Source organism: Pinus tabuliformis, chromosome 4_2 (assembly GCF_031772625.1).
Source record: "Pinus tabuliformis cultivar Carrire ecotype Pingquan chromosome 4_2, CPIR1, whole genome shotgun sequence".
Classification (NCBI taxonomy): Eukaryota; Viridiplantae; Streptophyta; class Pinopsida; order Pinales; family Pinaceae; genus Pinus; species Pinus tabuliformis.
Genome location: NC_142304.1, coordinates 634,452,564 through 634,474,710, shown reverse-complemented (window position 1 = coordinate 634,474,710; position 22,147 = coordinate 634,452,564).

Below are 22,147 nucleotides of genomic sequence, written 5' to 3'. Positions count from 1 at the left end.
ATTTGGACATCATCAATAATATTCTTCTCTTCGTCATTGATTCTCTCACACAGGTTTGAGGTAGGGATGACAACAAAAGTTCGCAAAGGGTATGAAATTACAGGGTCCGAGGCTCAAACATGTTTTAGGGTTTTTGGGCTGCAGTCATAGGCACATCACAAAGAAAAATCGTCCGTAGTTGTTGTCTTGTAGGCATTAATGGAGTGACCAAAAAACCTTCAGTTACTCACACAACCTCTTCATGCATGCGACCAGGAAGTTTGACTCAGATTTGACAAAGGAGTGAAGTTGACCGGAAATGGGAAAAATTGCCTTTGATATATTTTAATGATGGAAACAGATTTCTGAAGAATGAGGGGTTATTTTTCTTAATGCTATTGTATTGGGCTCATTGTACTCTCTCTTGAATATTTTATGACAATCTAATAGAAGAATAATTTCAAAGGGTTTTCCCCTTAATGTGGTTTTCCTTAGTCTTTGACCGAACCTGATGTCTCTTATTAATGTGTTGATTGTCTCCTTTGTCATTGCATTTATTGTTCTATCTTCAATTAGTTTTGATGAATGGAAAGATTAATTGTAATTAAAAGGATTTCTAATTAAAGTATTGAATTGGGCTAAAGTAATTGATACAACATAGAAGAATCTAAAAATTTAACAATGGGGACACGTCCCCGAGGGTTTGGTGCACACACCTCGTGCTTTCCATGCACTTGAGATGGGGGGACACCCGGGGAAACATTTTACCACACCCCCCTTTGTGGAAGACATGGGAAGATGCAGGGGGGAAGCATTTCCCTAGTGAGGGGGACGTGTCTCCCAAAAATGGGTGCTTCTAGGCGCACATCTCAAAAGGGGGATGCCGAGAAGAAACCCCTTTTTGATGGTGGACACTCAGAAGCACACCTTTTGAGTTTCCAGTTCTTTTATGTGGAAAAGCCTAATATTGAAGCCTATGGCCCTATTATTGTTATGCGTTTCATGGTAATGTTAAATTCTTACAGTGAAAGTGACATTATCCATTACCTTTCATTTTTATCCTTTTACTTAAACTTTTAGCATTACCATAAAATGACTCAGATGTTCAAGAGTGGTTTAGATCTCATATGGAGAAAGCAAAGTTTCATATCTCACTCAGAATCCAACAGACTTAATATATTTTCAATATTTTAGGCTCGAGGGGGGCGGGGGGGACCCTCTATGAACCTTAATGTTAGTGGCATTGGTTGTCAAATTCCTCTATCATGATCCTACTAAAAATGTACCCATCACTCAAATAAAATCTTGACTAGACATGTTATGGCCTTTCTATCTTATTTCAATGTTTAGAGAGTGATATTGATGATAAAAATCCTAATATATGTAATGCTTTTTGATGATATGTAAGTATTTGTTGTAGCATGACTTTTTTTGGATGTTAGAGGTCATCTAGAGCATATTTGTTGATCTATTTTCAATTCAGAGATGGATTTCATTTGGTACTATTTTGGTTATGTTGACCCTCACATGCTATATGAATGAGAACTTTTGTTTATTTGTGTATAAATGGTTTGAATTCATGTGTGTGTGTTTTTTTTTTTTTTCAAATTTGAATATTTTAGGTGTTTTTGTTGACTGGGTTTTTGGTCTGGTTTTTTTTATTGATTTCAACCACTTCGTGGTTTAGAGGGATTTTTAGTTTGATCACTAATTCGGTTTCAATAACATTGGTATCTACTATAGTCTATTCTACTTAGTACTAATTAGATTCTAGAATGACGAATGCTAAATTTAATTTTTAAATAAATTTGCATTCTAGAATGATGAATGATGAATATGGATCAATGTATTTTATTATTGAATCTCATGGGGTATGGATGAATGATGAGTATGAATGATATATGTACCAGTGTGAACGATGAATATGGATCAGTGCATTTCATTATTGAATTAGAATTATATATATATATATATATATATATATATATATATATATATATATATATATATCTTGAGGTCTCCCCGTACCCCCTAAATTTTCTTAAAATTTGAGGGTACACCCACACATCCCAAAAACACTGAATCCCATATTGAAATATACATATTATTTCCAGTGTTTCACTGGGATGCATCCCCCAGGGCGGAGTGCACACACCTCATGCTTCCCATGCACTCGGGATAGGGGATGCTTGGGGAAACATTTCGCCACGTCCCCCTTTTGGGAGGATGTGGGGATATGCAGGGAGAAGTGTTTCCCTATTGTGGGGGGTGTGTCTCCCAAAAATGGGTGCTTCTAGGCGCACCCCTCAAATGGGGATGCCCAAAAGTAACCTCTTTTGATGGGGACACCCGGAAGCACCCCTTTTGAGTTTCCAGAACTTTTATGTGGGAAAGCCTAATATTCAAGCCTATGGCCCTAGCATTGTTATGCATTTCGTGGTAATGTTACATTCTTAAAGTAAAAGTGACATTATCCTCTATCTTTCATTTTTATCCGTTTACTTAAATGTTTAACATTACCATAAAATGACTCAAATGTTCAAGAGTGGTTTTGATCTCATTGGATCTCATATGGAGAAAGTAGCATTTTAGATCTCACTCAGAATCCAACAAACTTAACAGATTTTTCATATTTCAAGATCGGGGATTGCAACATCTTCATTGAATTTTGTCATGTACCAGGGTATGGAAATAAAGAGCACCAAACCCTCTATGTACCTTGATGTTAGTGGCATTGGTTGTAAAATTTCTCTATCATGAGCCTACTAAAAATGTACCCATCACTCAAATAAAATCTTGACTTGACATGCTATGGTTTTTCTATTAATAATAAATATCCCAATATATGTAATGATTTTGATGATATGTAGATATTTGTTGTAGCGTGATTTTTTTTTGGATGCTAGAGGCCATGTAGACCGTATTTGTTGATATATTTTTAATTTAGAGATGGATTGCATTTAGTGCTATTTTGGTTATGTGGACCCAGACATGCTATATAAATGAGAACTTTTGCTTATTTTTGTACAAGTGGCTTGACTTCATATGGATGCACATGAATACATATGTTTTCTTTGAAATTTGAATAATTTAGGTTTTTTTGTTTGAGGAGTTTTTGGTCTAGTTTTTTTTACTAATTTCTTTGGTCGGGTTCTTTATGGATTTTGATTGGGTTTTTCAATTCGATCAAGAGTTCAATTTCATTAACATTGGTATCTACTATTATCTATTCTCCTTATTACCAATTAGATTCTAGAATGATAAAAGCTAAATTTAAATTTAAATCAATTTACATAATGATGAATGATAAATTTAATTTTTAAATAAGTGTAGCTTTGAGAATAATGAATAATAAATATGGATCAATGTATTTTATTATTGAATCTCATAATATATAGATAAATGATGCATATGAATAATATATGTACCAGTGTAAATGATGAATATGAATAAGTGCATTTCATTATTTAATTTAATTAAGTATGAATAAATATATTCATGCTTTTATTATTGAATTTTAATTTTAATTATATATATATATATATATATATATATATATATATATATATATATATATCAGATCTCCAAAGTACCTTTAAATTTTGAAGTTACACGCTGGGCCGGCTTCTGCTCCGGCACAAGGGTGGTGTCCTGTGGATGATTTCTATGAGTTCGGAAAAGATGGTATTGTCCCCAACACAAGTTACCATATTGCTCATACCTCAAGGCCCATGGGAAGAGGGTGGGTCCAATTAGTATGGTGGTGCTAATGACTCACGGCGCATGGGTCCATATTGCTTGCAGTGATGACGAACTGCCCAACGAATCCATGCGCTTCCCTCGGTGTTTGACGTGACAATGTGTCAGCAGTGTGATTGTTCGAGCTTGAATTTGTGGGTCCAAGACTACAGTTTCAGTGCAGGCCCCACGACTCGTTTATTATTTTTTTAATTTAGTCTTTTGGATTCTTCTGGAAGAAAAAAATCAAAACTAAACAAAATTCCATGATCAAAATTGCCACGTAATATTTTGCTCTTCATCAAATGGGTACAATAATTATAACTTGAACCAATTTTCCATTTATCCAATATCAACGTCTTCCAAGATCCACAATTTGAAACCCTGGAATTCGACGTTTCCTCGAATTTCACGTACCGAATAATATATTTCTGTTTTTAAAACTGGGAGAATAATAATTCGCCAATAGTCGTATTCCAGGGGACAGCATGATCCACAGCATCCATTGACAGACACTACTGCTTTATAATTTTGCCTAACAGATCGATATATCATGTCTGTTTTTTTATATCCCCAAACGTATTGAATCTCTCTTTTTTAATTTTGGGCAGAGGAAGAATAACCTCTCCTCCCAACCCGATTTATATATATTTGGCATAGGAAGAATAACCTCTCCTCTTACCTCGTATATATATATATACACGCATAGTTTAGTTTTAATGTGATATGCATAGTATTAATTTTAAAGAGAGAAATGGAGAATTAAAATAAAGGAAGAATTGTATGTCTATTAATTAAATTAAGTTTTTATATGTTTATTAATTTTATGTTATTAATTATAATGGTTATAAGTATGAATCATTATTATCTAAATTTATTTTAATGTGAAAGGCACATTATAATTTTTTTGGTTAAGAAATGGTTTTTTGCCATTTTTTTAATAAAAAGAATACAATATCACAAATTGAATTGATTGGATAAATTATTTTTATTACTTTTTTAATTCTCCCAACATTATATTTTGTTATTATTACTTCTCATTTAACACGTCATTTTATAGACATTACAACATCTCCCCATATTGGATTGTTTATTATTTTTCTTAGATATTTTGAGTCAATTTTGTGATATATCATTGAAACATATTTTTATCAAAACAAAGAGAAGAGAAAACCAAAAAAATAATATAATAAAAGTTATGTGAGAAAAATTGACTAATTGAAAAGAAAAAAAAAACAAAATTAAAATGTAGAATTAATAAAACTCTAGAAATGATATTATAGGATTTCCAAAAACCAAAAAAATTAAGACATTTGATAGTTAAAGTAGCGGATAAAGGAATTCTATAACTCTTTCTGCTAAATTATTGATAACTAATTTTGAATGGCAATGGTTGGTATTTTTAATATGGGGAATGGCAGAAGCATAAGTTTCAAAATTTATTTTATAGTTTAATTGTTTTATACATCAGAAGTTTTATTGTCATATTTTCTAATCAAATGAATGCTTACTATTGGGAATCTGTTGGAATTAAAAGTTTAATTTTTGAACTCTAACAATTCCACATATCTATAAATTTTTAGAGGTTAAATCTATTTATAAATTCAAAAGAAAAATTTAAATCATAATGTAACTAAAAGTTGTTAGCATCATTTAGGGACACCTAGAAATTGTTTGGACTAGAAAAAAAAATTCAAGAAACCTTGCAGTAGCAATATTTGAATCATGTTTGTGATGGTGGAAATGGAATCAGCACCATCAAAAACTTCGAAGGCACCCAAAATCTTGAAGTTTGACAACTGTAAAATAGATTTGTAAAAAATATCTATCAAATTTTTATCAAAATCTCACCTAAATTTCCATGACTTCAAAAAAAATTAATAAAATTAAACTACAACAAAATAGTTTAACAAAATTACATTCCCGCCAAAATTCCAAAATTGAAATTTACTTTGACCAAATCAATGGTTGGATCTATTAATGTGGATAATGACAAAAGCATACGGTTAAAACTTTACACGGATCAATGCATTTACTGGCCAAGTTTTGTAGCTTTGCTTTTAATGACTTTGACCGTATTTAAAACGACCTGAAACTTTGAAAAACAAAAATACTCAGGATATCGGTGGAAATTTTCCATGTAGCGTTGCATTCGGATGATCATTAACATTTCAGTAACGATAGGCGTTTGGATAGATAATGGCAGATATTAAATTAGACGTAGTCACGTAGTATATGGTTTATAAGAATATATTTTTCTATGTATTCGATGGAAAAAATAATTCACCCTAGTTATAAATTTAGATCGTTTTCAAGGGTTTGATTGGTTAGAAACCCTCGCAACCGTTGTAGCATCTAACCCTGAGAATCTCCCCCACAACATAAGCGCGGGCACCAGGACGGACAACGAGGAAATATCCGTCAATTTATCTTTGAAAATAGATCTGAGTTTTCCGAGTTCCGTCGCGGGTTTTTTGTTCGTGTTGTCTGAGGTTTCATTCACTTGGGGACTAGGGCTTTCTCTTTTGAAGCGTCTCTGGTTTGAATCTTTAGAACTGGTTAATTTCGAAGATTCAATATTTTTTTAATTGGGTTGTTTACTAAGGTTCCAATTTTGTTAGGATAATAAATTGTTTAATGAATTTAGTGAAAAAATCAAAAAAATTTAATTTCAGTAAAGTTTGATTAATTTTTTAATGATAGAAATAGATTTAGTATCATAAAAACCCAAGGCATATAAAATTATGAAACCTCACAATTTCAATAAAAATTTCCATTGCAAAAATGTTTTCAAAATTCATTTTTTTCCTTCTAGAAAATTGTTTTTAAAAACCATTTATATATGGCGGACTCTACTTGCTCTAAGTAATTTTGGTTAAAATTTCCTAATATCAAGTAATTCTGGTTAAACAGTTATATGATATTATTAATAATAAATGTCTTAGATAGCAGTTAATAATGATTATCTAGTTATTATTAATTTGAGGATAGATTTTTTAATTATTTAAAATATATATTCTAACATGTATAATATTGAATATTACTGAAATATACAATTGTTAGTATTTGTTTGTCAATTTGCTATTTTATTTAGGGCTGGTAAGAACACATTGCTCATCAGCCTATCTATTTTCTTACACATATTATTGCATACATAAATAGTAGCTACCAATTATCATTTTACTATTGATTTGGTAATTAAATTATAATAATTTTTTTTACCATTTAGAAATATATATCCAATTTATATAACATTGAATTATCAAGATTTTTTCTCTCTAAAAAACTTATATAACATTAAATATCTTATTGAAATATAAAACTATATATACATATTAAATTTTTTTAGAGGAAAAAAACACTAAAATTGTATTAATAACTATCCATCCTTAATTGCAACGCTAATACCGGTCGCTCACATGGCGTCTCACTGTCTCATCGGGCTCCGGACCAAGGGTGGTGTCCGTGGATGATATTTATGAATTTGGGGATGGAATTTGATGGCCAAACAAGGCTGATTTGCTCTTCAAATATAGATAAAAATTTCCTAAAAGCTTCAAGATTTTCTATTAAAACTGTGCAGACGAGTGAGGTGAAAACCGGGTGGGTCTGTTTTGAAATCCCAAACCTGGATGGTATTGTCGCCCACCCAAATTAACATATTGCTCGTACTTCACGGTCTATGAGAAGAGGGTGGGTCCTACAAGTACGGCGGTGCTCATGACACAGAAGAAGGTGGGTCCGATTAGTATGGTGGTGCTCATGACTGACAGCCCAATGGCCCATGGGTTCAGTGATGACGAACTGGCCAACTAATCCATTCGCTTCCCTCGGTGTTTGACCCGACATTTTGTCAGCAGTGGGATTGTTTCGAACTTGAATTTGTGGGTCCGAGACTCGAGTTTCAGTGCAGGCCCCACTGCTGCAATGAGCTGCTAGGGTTGTGTATGCCTGCCATACTCTGCAAATATACCTTTCCCGCCTACCTTCATACGACTTCGCTCGCCGATGATTCAATGATATAACTAAAACACATAACATAACACTTCTTACAAATTTGAATTTATTAATACATAACGCAGATACGTAGAACACAAAATCAAAATCGAATAGCTAAGGAAGTTGAAATATAAAATATAGTAAATTTACAATGAAATGAATTTATTAATTTTTAATTCAATCATTTGGATCCTTATATCTAACTTCTCAAAATAATAGCGCCCTGTATTAGACAAGAAATTAATGTAGTTTTTAATACAAAGGCGTCACTCGGACGAAATTGAGCCGGTGACATTAAGAGATTATACAGTAAAACAGTTTAAATTCAGAACGCAAACATTCCTAAAAAAAAGTCAGAATTATAAGAGGATTTGATCTATAATTTGTCATACAATAACAGAAATATCTAACCTAGCTTTCTTTCGCTCTCGCATTTATCTCTTCCTTCTTTAGAACAGGCTAAAAAGAATTTGAAATCCATAAAAAAAAGTGTTAGAAGCCGGAAAAGTTAAATGCCATAGAAAATGCAAAGTTGGACATACCTTAATTTGTATTTATTGACCATCAGAACAGTACTCTTTTCCTCTTCCTTTCTTTGCCATCTTATCTTTGACGTGAAACAACAAGGTAAACAGTTCATTTTATTTCATTTTTAATTCTCATTACAGACTAGAAATTTTAAAGCTAAATGGTTGAAACTGCAAATTAAATTTGTAGTAGATAACAAATGGTTAATAACAAACTGACCATCCACTAAGATTAAATAATTGGAGTAATTGTGAGTTTTTGTTTTTGGTTGTGCAGTAATTTAAATTGAATAAAATAATTTCTGGAAATATTTATAAATATATATTAAATTGATATCTATAACTTTTGTCGATGTAATTGTCCTAAAAACAAATAATTATCGTAACGTTTTAGCCTGACAGACTGAACAATTTGAAATTCCAGGACTTACAGAGATATAAGATGCCATGTGCATTTCTGACGGTTCATTTAGTTGATAATTACAAGCATGTTCGTGAAAGTCAAACCAAGCCCTGGTACGGCTCCCGAGTTAAATTAGGGTTAAAAGGACCGTCATAAAACTAGTACTGCCATGATGACGTGGAAATTGGCCCCTTTCTTAAAACGGATTATTCCGAAAATTGATACCTTTGCCGTGAAGCAAACCTTTCAGCGATAATTAAACCGTCTGCAATCTTCAACACTGTCATTCAAGTTCCAGGCCAGACTGTTCCTTCTGCCTCCACATCCTCGCATTATTTATATATAAAAGGTTTCCTATGCCTTGCCTTGCCTTAGCTATATGTAGCCAATCCTGATCACCAGTAATAGAAGGAACTCCAACTCTTCACTGCAGCTGAACTATCATTCTCTTACAGTCTCTTTCACCACCGTTGTGTTTTGTGTTGGACGCTCAATTATGTCTGAGACGCTCAGAAAACGCGGTCGTCAGGCGGACTTCGTTGAGGCCGGGGAGCCGAAACGCTTCCACGTCGATGAAACAGAAAGAGACCCGTCTCTTCATTTGTTGCAATTACATAAATCCTTATCAGACGATGACGATGAAGAATGCTCTCCCAATGAGGAGCTCGTAAACCGAGTCATGAAAAGCCTCGAGGAAGAGATTGCCACAAGATCTTCCGCTTCTTCTCGTCCCTTCAACTCTGGTGATAATTCGACGGTCGACGATATTTCTAGTGGCCTTGAAGGCCAAACCCGAGATTCGGACTCGGAGCAAGAGCTGTGTTATCTCCTGGAGGCTTCGGACGACGTGCTCGGCATTCCCCCAATGCCTGCCATGGACTTGAAGTACGGTCTCTCAGAGAGCTCGGATCTTGAATCCCTTCGTGAAAACTGCTACTTGGAAGACGACTTTGAAAACTATCAAGATTTTGCAGTGTTTGAAGATGCCTGGAATGCCAAGCAGCTGCAAGATTATCTAAATTAAGATTTTGTCAGCCAAGGCATTTTATTTGAAGGGGATTTTTCGGTCACATGGAGTGTAGAAACAGCCGGTAGCATGTAATCACCGGGGCATACTTCTCTCCTTATCTATTGCACATTCAGATTGGATTGGATTTGCTGCATGCATGTTGGATTTCCAAATCTCCAATCGAGTTAAGCTCACGGAATCCCTGCATGTGTTTATTTATGTATAGCGCTTGTGGTTTCAAGATACAAAATTTTCTTCTCCGAAAATGTATGGCAAGCTTCTTACGCATGAAAAATTTAGTGCCTTCCCCATTAAACTATTAATCCATATAAAACTGCATTGATGTAGTGCCATTAGATCAGCTGATTTTGTTTGTCCGGAATGTCTTCTGAATCCAGAACAATTTAGAAAGCTTTATCATCCCAGGGTTGCAAAATCCTCTGTTTCTATTTGCAAATATTTACAAATAGCTTTACCCGTGTTGTTTAGGAATAGAAAGCTATTCAAAACCCTTTTTTTCTCTTTAAAGAAAGATAGATTTATAATCCTAAAATATCAGTGAAAAATAAATATCAAGATACCTCACTCAAGATTTTAATTTGAAGTATAAATATGGGACAGGCCGAGCGTAATGCTGTTGTCGACGGAATTCTCGTTTATATTGTTCTATATGGGATGTAGAGATCAGCATTTGCCATGTTCTTAGATGTACAATGTGTAATTAGTAAACTATTTTTTTTCTTTATTATCTCATATTCACATAAACTGTACGGGTTTTTAAAAGACAATGAAGTAGTAAATAATGTAATGAAAGTATTTTTTTTTTTTAAATTATCAATCCAACAAGTTTGGTTCATTATCAGAACAAGATAATATTTCAATTATGGTTCATTATCAGAACAAGATAATATTTCAATTAATGACAATATTTCTATCAGTCAAGTTCATTGTTGAAGTCTATTTTTTGTTTTCTTAATATTAACTCTTTAATTTATTAACTCTTTAATTTAATTTCAAAGATATATTTATGTATATGTTTAGTTTAGATATTAGAACATAATATAGATATTAGAAAATAATATATATATATATATATATAAGGATGATATTAATGTTTATTTACGTTGAAATAATTTATAAAATTTTAAAAATAATGATTCAAAAGTTTTGAACATTTTATTTCTATGTGATTTTTTTATATTATTTAGGAGATTGTTAGTTAGTTGGACTTGAGTGATTTAGTTCAAGTAAAATAGTTCCTTGAGATATTATTTCAACTAGTTGATTATGTGGTTAAGATGGGGTGACTATTTTATGTCAATGCTTGATGTATTCATATGTGTGGAATTATTTATGTTTAATAGAATATGTAATTATAATTTTGTGTGTATGAAATATTTTATAATTTGGTATATGAGCTAGTATGGGTGTAACTATGTAACTCACTCGCTCACATGAGGAAAATGTGAGATTAATCTTTTGTAGATGTAGATTAGATTAGTGTAGCTGGGTGAAACTATTTTTTGGTGTTTTGTGTGGAGTGTTGACCTGTGTGTGATTGACTTTAACACAGGTTTTGTTAAATCTATTGTCAGTAGGTAACCTTATATGCACAAGTTCTCCATTTATTATTTTCATTCAAATCAATAACACATTGAATATTTCCTATATGATGAGATTTGAAAAAAATAATCCTTACCATCATGAAGGTTCATCCTTTCCATCTATTTGTGTACTTCCATAGAAGATATGGTGCAAGAACGGAATGACTGAATGGTATGAGGAATCACATGGTTTCATCTTGGAGTGATGTGTGCAATAAAAGCGTGCTGGTGGAGGACCTATGCTAGATTCCCTCCGAAGAGGCAAGGTTCCATGCTCCAAATTTAGTGTTCCTTATTACAATTATAGAGGGAGATTGTAGGCCAATATTTACAATCAAGGTTGGACCCATATTACATGTTGTGCTAGAGATACCGGGTTATTTCCTGTGATCTAGTTGTGATGTCATTATATGAATTTTTGTTAAAGATATTGTATTAGATTTATATTTTTTGTAAAAATAATTATGAAAAATGTTCAAAAAAAATAAGTCATATTGTAATACTAGCTTAGGTACATTTAGCATCTGAATGGATTTCCTAGAAGTGCACCACCTAACATTAGGACTTACATTCATCCATATGCATAGAAGAGAGTGATTGAGCATTTGATTCAAGAAATGGTAGAGGTTGGCATCATTCATCCTAACCAAAGTGCTTTGTTTTGACCAATGATGATGGTTACAAAAGGAGATAGTTCATGGTGTATGTTTCTAGATGAATTAACACTGAGGTATTATGGCTCCTTTAAAGGAGTTGTGGACGATTGGAAGTATTTCTTACAAAATAAAGTTTTCTCCATTTTCACATGTACAACCATTATTCTCGTTTCTTTCATAAAGAAGTTATTAGGTGACAAGATTCCAAAACTGCCTTAACATAGGTTAGTGAAGGAGGGAAATCATAATAGAACTAGAAGAAATCCTTAAAACAAGATTTAAATAGTTCAGAAATAGAGTAATTACTCAGTAACTCATTAAATGGAATAACCTACAAGAGGAAGAGGAAACATGGAAAGACGAGTTATTCATGCAGAAACACCCACAATTAGTTAAGTGTTGAGGAAAACATTTTTTTAAGGGAAGGAAAATGTTAATCCCTAGAAAAGAACCACGTTAAACCTAAAACCCCTTATTAAGCCCCTAAATATTGAGTTATTACATTTCTATTGTTATAGTATTATAGAGGCCAAAACCTCTTATTGTAACATTTCATTATAATTGTAGCCCGTGTCTCTCACATGCACAAAAACACCACAAATACCTATTCTTAGGATCATCATATCCTGCTATGTAGTATATAATGTAAAAGGAGGTTCCACCCTTAAGTAGAATATATTCATTGACTAATCATTTTATTAAGGTGTGTGGATCATAACAAGTTTGGTACTGAACCATGGCTTGTACCACAAGACACACCCTTGCTACCAAAAAGGTAAAACTCCCAATCATATACTCATTTCCAGTTAAATATTACATCTTCATGTGAAATCTACGGAGGTTTGGAGTTCTTTGTATGGCCTTTCAATGCTAGAATAAACTAGTAGGGCCCATGTCCCTAGTTTATCTATATAAATAATGTCTCGAGACAAAAACAAAAAAAGAAAAAGAAAAAAAAAGATATATATATATATTCTCTTACAATCTAAGGCCCTAATTTTCATTCTTAAATTTTTTCCCTGCCTATGTAACCCATCTATGTTATTTTAAACATCAAAATTATTCTTAATTCAAACTTGTAGGCAAACAACTCCTCTTTTGAAGGCATCCATTCTAGTTTGTGTCCCTATGCATGTCCTATCATCTCTACAAGTAATTATTTGATCTCTAATTCTTGTTTTTACATGATTGGAGCATATATCAAGGGAAAAGTCCCATACATATACCATCAATCATCATAACAATTCTTATATCATATTTCAAGCCAAATATTTTTTTATGGGATCCTTATGATGATTTAGTTTTACTTGTGTGGATCATGAACCCTAAAACTAAATATTAGAGAGTAACTCCTTATGTTGTATCTTTAAACAATCATTTATGCAAGGAGTCCCATTCAAAGTTTGAGAAAAGTGATTTAATTATACCCATATTTCAAGCATATACCAAATTTTGGGAAACTTTTAGGTGCTAATATTCACAAGTGGGCTAATTTTACAAGTTTTTTCCAAAAAATAGATTTGCCAATTTTTATTTTCTCTAAAAATGATTCGCCCAAATTTTACATTATAAAATAATTTTACCCTAAAAATCACCAAAATTATATGGACTCTACCTATAAAATAATTAGAAATTTGGATATTTTTATAAATATATCAACAAACATTTTATAGTTTTCATATTATACACCACTCAGATTCGCCAAAATTTATAAAATTTAAAATAAATTTCCATCCTTAAAATTTTCTCTGAATTTTACATAGGCAAGATATACTATGGTGGCTCATGGCCTATGCATGCCTTAGAGAAAGTCCATTTTTATCCCAATTACAATCCAAATATAACTCCAACCAAGGATTTATGGTTGTTTGAGGCCCTCTATAGGGTCGATGAGTCCTAAAAGCAAATCTACAAACATACATATCTAAATTTCATCCTAGAATGTAGTTCAAGACATAAGATGTATCCATCTTGTGCCAATGGTTGAAATATTTCGCATATGCTACTCATAGGAGAGGGACTCCCTCTATATATAATATGTGATGATGTGGCCCCTCTACATGGCCACACGACATAGAAAATTTTACTAGGGATGATGTACTTGGTTTTTCTTTATAACGTAGATATTCCTCATCCTCAGATTTTTTGATAAGTTGCATCCCTATTTGTAGTTTTAGTTCTAGAATTGATTATCAAGGTCTAAATATATGGTTATTGGTCACAAAGTAATCATTTTTTAACCTCAAGTTACAAAATATTCTAATTATTTAAAAAACATTTTTAGAACACATGTGCTTTTCTATTTACCGAGAACACACATAAGTTATGAAAATTTTGAGCTTCTTAATGTCTTCATATTATACATATGTTTTGGTGAACTAGGAAATTCACACAATTTAGTGAACTCGAATGTACAAATATGTTCTTTTGATCTAGGTTGCGTGTCAAATGAGTTGATAGGGTTCAAAATACTTTAACCTATCTTTTTCAAATACATATTTATTTTATATTTTCAAAAGATATGTAGATATTTTTTTATAATAAATTACATTTGAAAGATCAACCAACTTCATACACTCACCCTTCAATATACAACCAAAAAAAATAAAAAAAAATAAAAAATAAAAAAATAAAAAATTAATAATTTGCTAATTGATAAATAAAAATTCTACTATAATTCCTTTTAGTCCACCCGTACCAATACGCACTTCAGTCCACCCCTACCAATACCCACTCCAATTTATGTTGAATGCTTCATATTTACTTAAAACGTAAATATATGTATCTTGGCATCTCCCAAAGAAATAGATGAATGTGAATATGTAGATAAGTGTGAATTTTATTTTATTGATAACCATTCTTCACAAGCATATTATATTTCGCATCCTTTCATTCCCATTTAAGTACATCTATAACACTATGTTGTTATGTGTACCTTATCTAAATTTGGATTGATTGAATTGCTATCTCCCTTCCTCTTTATAATGAGTTTTTTCTAATGTGTTCTTCGATTAAGCTAAGAAAACTCACCATCAAGTGGTTTATTGTTTTGAGTGATTGTTTTGAGCGACGAATTGCATTGTATTCTATAATAAAACAAATGCTAAAAAGAATATAGATTTTGGTGTTTAAAAGTTGAATATAAGTTATGGTTTTATATGTAAAAGTAAATTTGCATATTTAATAATGTTTTAAAAATGGAATATAAGCCATGTTTTTATAAATTAATGTCTATTTCCCTTTGAATTTTGGATAAGATTTTTAATTGAGATAAAGAGTATTATTCAATTTCATGTATAAGAATAAGAATTAGACTAGATGTTACTAAAAAGTATATTATTTAATTAATGGTGGCCTCAATAATGACCACAGGTGATACTAGTTTTTTTTTTTTTTTTTAATATATATTACTTAGGTTGAAGTATCCTTTTAATCATAGAGTAAAACCTAAAATTGTTTTAATTGACTTAGAGCTTTTCTTCTTTAAAAGTAGGGAAACATGTTAATGAATGAAGACTGAAAGGCATATACAAAGAATGAAATTTTGTTGTCTTATGAACCCCAGTTAGTTATTTTAGGTGGCATGGTTTTCTTTAAATAACAATTATAAAATAATCCATTTTTATGAACGGTAAATAATTATGGTTAAACCCCTTACAAACCACCTATTTGTAATTATAGATGGAAAAGTCTATGTTTTTAAATAAACATGATAAATGAACCCATATTTATGAATTGTAATTAATGATTGTTTTTCTCATTATCAATTGATCAATTAACAAATAATTTTACCCTAGTTTGATGCTCTAGAAACCATACCATAGGTAAAACCTTAAAAGTTTGAAATCCAAAATGAGAACCAAAAAATGAAAGTGTTCTCATCCATAACTGAATGTTATTTAACTATAACTATCTATTTTAAATATTAGAAACCAAAAATATACATAATGATAATAGGCACAAAGCATGGGGTTAAGAAGAGTAAAAATAAAGGTCCAACTTTGTGAGTTCCTTTCCATGTTGAAGGGAATACCCTTCACTCATTTTTTTGTGATATTCATATACCACAAGAGTTCACCAAACATTAAAAGAATATTCTCCCTAACTTCGTTATAATCTAGGAGAACTTGAGACAAAAAAATTTTCATATGATAAAAAATATGCATGTATTGGTTACCTCTAACTCTTGTATGACCCATTTATAGTATTTAGGAGCCCACCTCAAGTAGGAGTTCCATGTCCAATAAGAAACCATGCTCCTCAGTGACATCACTCTCTACCTCATCAAGGTAAACCTGTATATTATATGTAGTGGGTTCTTGTGATAGTGTCATGTCGAGGAATCTGCTTATTAGTGAGCATGAATTCCCCCACTTCTCTGATAATATGACACCCCCTATGACAAGAAGCACTCTGTGTTAGCATGGTGAATCTCCTACTTCTAATGAACCAATGACCATGCTAGTCAGGAAAACGTGATATGTAGCAAGAAAGGAAGGACCCAGAGAGAGGTAAGAGAATATGATAAAAGAATAAACTACTTAGATGAAACATAGAATAAAAGGAAGGACAAGGCATAGGTGAGAAAGGTTGGAGACCAATGTCGTAAAAGCTAGTGTACTAGGAAGTTAGACCAAAAACAAGGAAAAGCTAACACTCTATGAAAAGCTCCCATAATAAAATCCAATATTAAACTACTTCATGCAACTTCGACTAGAATGAAAAGATTGAGATTGTTCTAACTAATAAGACTTGTCCTCGTTTAATAAAGAAGCACCATAGTTTTTCTTACATGACTATTCTTTGCATATCACGATGTTGTAGCTCAATTCATACAATTTGATATCATTTTTAAAGGCCATTTGTTCTATATGATATATAGAAGTCTACTAAAAGTTTGTAATTAAAAAAAAATTTGGTTAAAAATTCCTAAACATATTGTAGTCCAATTCATATAATTTGATATCATTTTTAAAAGACATTTCTTCTATATGACAAGTAGAATCCTTCGAAAAATTCCTAATAAAAAATAGTTTTGATTAAAAATTCCTAAACATATAATAGTAGACCAAGCATATATGATATTATTACAGTATATAATGAACTGTTTAGTCGTGCATTCAATACTCTATAAGTTAGACTATATATATAGTCCATATGCAAATATGAATTAATAGTTTAAGAAATAGAGGAATTTAAGATGGTGAAAACTTGTCCCTTTCCCTACAACTAGTAGATAATTGTATGTGATATAATTTACTTTAAATAATTGACTGGCCTTTAAATTAGGCACAAATTAAGGCTCATCTAACATTTTTTAGGCACATGAAGGCTATATTAAACCTCTCCTTCTACACTTAATAATGTTTTTTTAGATTTAATATTTTCATTATGAATATTTAAAGATAATCACATATTTGTGCCTAATATTATTTATTTTTGTAGAATATTGTGAGAATATTGTGTAGATTATGAAGATTTGGAGGAGGAGATAATCTAGGGACTTGATCCCTACTACAGGAGGATCAATATTAGATAATAAATCAACTAGATATTATGAAATTATTTCACAAATTATGGAGCTCCAATGACTGACAAAATTTGAGAATGTGTTCACTGTCATTTAATGTAGATTCCTAGTGTTAGGAACTAGATCCAATATTTGAGGGATTTTATAGGGGAAAGTTTCCTCCTTCCAAAGGAGAATGCTTCCTCATAAGTTTTTATAAGTACCAATTTGAATTTTCCTTTAGAGGAATGTATTTTTTGGTCTTTTGTGGAGAAAACTTGTATTTTTGCAGCTCCACTTTCATTTCTAGCAGGGATGTACATGGATTGATTCAAATAATGAAGTTTGGTGATGTTCTCCTTCATAGGACTCTGAGTATGCTTGGGTTTTTCCATCCCAAGAGCCTCAGAACCCTTTTGAATAAGTTTCTTTTCTTTTCTTTTTTTTACTTCTTATTCACATGCATCTCTTATTCTTGTTTTTTCTATTTCTACATATAGTATTCATGTTGTTCTTTTTGCTGTAGGATTGGGTTAAATGATTGATGTAAGTTATTTTGAAAGTTATTTACAGAGTCACAAGCATGATGCATTACACCCAAAATTTAAGAACAAAAATTACATCCATAAAATTTGATTCTTCTAAAACTCTTAATAAACGAAAAATTAAAATAGATATAAGTATATATATATATATATATAAGTTTGGCATTTTAACATGTTTTAATATGATATGCATAGTATTAATTTAATAGAGAGAGGAGCACATCAAGAGGGTGTGACGGAAAGAAGGTGGGAGTTAGGAATATTATCATTTATTTTTTTGAATTTTGTTTGTAATTTTTTAATTAAAAAATACAATATGATAAATTTAATTGTATGGATTTATTATGTTTATTTTTGTCTAATTCACCCAATATTATTTTTAGTATTATTGCTTTTCATTTAACATGTTATTTACAGAAACCACAACATCTCTTCCAAACTGAATTGTTTATTTTTTTTAAAAACATTTTTATTCTGTCAATTTTGCTCAAAATTTATTTGAGTCAATTTTCTCTAGAATTTAGCAAACATCATTTAGAATTTTATATTTGAATTATGTAATAAGAAAAATTCTAGCCTTTTATCAGCCTTTCAAAAAAGACATTTTTTTTATATTTAAAAATATAATTTAAATAACAATAAATAATAGTTTTAGTCAAAATTATATTGTTGTTTGCTGTTCTTACGGTCATTTTCTATTTCAAAGTATGAGGTATAGTATAGTCTATCATGACAATGGTTTATTCAAACGCCTCCCATTGTGTACCATCATCATCCCTTGTTCCATACATACACCCTTTTAAATGTACCATCATCATCCCTTGTTCCATACATACACCCTTTTTTTAAGGATTCCACCACCATGTTAAAATGCCTTGTAACATGGAAAAAGTCAATTCTTTTCAATTTTGCGAGTTGAAATCTTCATAGAATTTTGCGAGTTGAAATCTTAAGCTAGAAGAACAAGAGCTTGAATTGGATTAGAGGCTTCTTTGAATTTAAACACCTCTTCGATTACCATTATCAATTCTCCAAAGACCAATAAATGCCAAACTCCCTTTGATGCTGTTAAGTTTAACCCTTCCCACCATGCTAAAAATCAACTTGGTTATTGGTTGAAATCTCTCTCCTTTTCATAGGGAATAACCTATTTTATAATAGATATAGATATTATAGATATAAATACATACATAGATATAGATAAAGATATATGAGTTTGGCATCTTTAATATATTTTAATGTAATATGCATAATATTAATTTTATAGAAAAAAAAAAAACCAGTAAATAAAATAAACGTAGTTAATTAAATTAAACTTTTATATGTTTAAAAGTTTTATTGACATATATTCTAGTTAAATATTTACTATTCAAAATTTATTAAAATGGTAAATTTAATTTTTAAACCCTAAATACCTATACATTAATTTTTGAACTCTAAATATCTATAAATCTATAAATTTTGAAGCGATCAAATCTTTTAATGCATTCAAAAACTAATTTTAAAATAACTAAAAGTTATTTGATAAGATTCCATTCCCGCCCAAATTCCGAAACTGACATTTACTTTGACCAAATCAATGCTCGGACCTATTGATGTGGGTAATGACAAAAGCATAGGGTTAAAAAATTACACGGATCAAAGCATATACTGGCCAAGTTTTTTAGCTTTTCTTTTAATGACTTTGACCGTATTTAAAACGACCCGAAACTTTGGAAAACAAAAACTCTCAGCATATCAATGGAAATTTTACCTGTAGCTTTGCATTCGGATGAATCACTAGTATTTAAGTAACCAGTGATACCTCGGTAAGGAATCACTAGTATTTCGGTAACCAGTGATACTTCGGTAAGCACCCGTGGGCCATGACCCTATATGCGACTTAGCTGTACGGATTTGGATGGGTAATGTCAGATATTAAACTACACGTAGTATATGGTTGATATGAATTTATTTTTCTATGAATTCGATGGAAAAAATAATTCACCCGAGCTATAATTTTAGATCGCTTTCAAGGTTTTGATTGCTTAGAAACCCTCGCAATCGTTGTAGCATTTAAACAAAATAAATCGCTTTGAATAATTTTGATCTAACCCTGAGAATCTTCCCCACACTGTGAGCGCAGGCACCAGGACGGACAACGAGGAAATATCCGTCAACTTATCTTTGAAAACAGATCTGAAGTATTCCGCGTTTCGTCGCCGGCTTTTTGTTCGTGCTGTCTGGAGGTTTTATTTACTTAGGTACTATGGCTTTCAAAAAGCGTCTATGGTTCGAATCTTTAGAACTTGTTCATTTCGAAGATTCGATACCATTTTTAATGGCGTTGTCCACTAAGACTATGATTTCACGTGGAGAATGAACGTGTCAATGAATCTGAATTATTATTATTATTTTTTTAAATTTATATTTTAGGAGTATTTAGATCAATTTTTTTTATGGCAGAAATAGATTTAGCATCGTTGAGAACTTCTAGAGCATCTAAAATTCTGAAACTTGATAGCTATAACTGAAATTTCCAAAAAAATCTACATGATTTTTTCAAAATTCATTGATTTTTGGGTAAAATTGTGAACTCTTTAGACTAAAGTGTTTTTAAAAGTCATTTGTATATGGCAAAATCCACTTGTATTAAGTAATTTTGGTTAAAATTTCCTAATATCAAGTAATTATGGTTAAACACCTTTATGATATTATTATAGTGAACAGTGATTTAGTAGTTTAAGAATGGGAAGAATTTGAGAGGGTGAAACCTTGTCTCTTTGCTTATGATTAGTTGATAATTGTAAGTCCTCTAGTTTCCTTTATCTTTTAAATAACATTGATGAGTAAGTAGTTAATAATAATTTTCATGGATAGTAGTTAATACTGACTATCTAGTTATTGTTACTTTGATCAATAGATTTTCTAATTGTTTAAAATATATATTCTAGCATGTATAACATTGAATATATTTGCTGAAATATATAATTGTTAGTAGTTGATGATCAATTTACTACTTTATTTAAGGCTAATAGGAACACATTGTTCATTAACTAACTATTTTTTACACGTTTTATTAGGGGAGAGACACCATTACATGAATACCTCCACCTCGGACCACAAAAATGCCACAAAGTCATGCCTTGTTATCATACAACACCTGTACTTTGCATGCGTCCACTTGTCCACCATACCTGGTCACTAGTTCAGCGAGTTTAGGGAGCGTTAGGGTTAGTTTAGGGTATAGTCTTGGAGGCTTGTCTTTTACGCTGTGCATTTCTGTTCGGGTCTGGTTGTTGTTCGTTTATGATGTCGGTATTTGCGTGGCGCTGCTGCAATGGTGGTCACAACCATAACCGTCCTCGACGCTACGGATAGTGGGTTATGGGGCAGTTCTGATGGTTGTTTGAGAGGTTGTTCGGTTGTTATCATCTGTTTTGTCTTGTTTATTGGGCTAGTTTTTCTTCCTCGTCTGGTGTATTGGGTTGGGTATTTGTCTCTGTTCGTCCCTGTGGGGGGTTTAGCTTGGCTTGGTGTTGGATATGGTTGTTTCGTGCTCCGAATGGTTTTTTCAGGTATATGCGTAATTTTCTGAGCTTTTTGGTTGAATTTCGTTTGTTTCTGCAAGTTTAGGGATGTCTAACAATGTGTGATGTATGTCTTGTAGATCGTTGTGTGATTTTCAGTTTGAGCTATGATTTTTGGAGCATCTAGGGTTCCTATGGCGTGCTGGCATGGAAGAAGGCGACAAAATGACTACTGGAAGGTAGGAAATTGTCCTACTAGCCTATCTACCTGTGTTTTCAAACACATTTAGCCGAATGGATTATTGTGCCTTTGTTCATCTTATCTTCCTGTGTTTTTAAACACCTTCATCTGTGTGGGTTTTCGGTTTTCTGGGTTTTGGGTTTTGTGAAATTTTGTGTAAATTAGCTTCAGTTGTGTGCGTTTTGGGTTTGTGTAATTTTCTGTAAATTTTGGTCGCCCTTATGGATATGGCATCGCTTATCGAAATATGTTAATAAAGAAAATTGAAGTGCTAATGATTTGTTTTACTAATGGTTGGATTTAATGTTAGAATGGCTAATTGAAATGGTGTCATTGGGTTCATCACTCGGTTTGGTGTAATTGCCGAAACGATTTGTTTAGTGTTCTTTCATTTGTGCACTTATTGAATTAGTGCAACAACTTGCTGC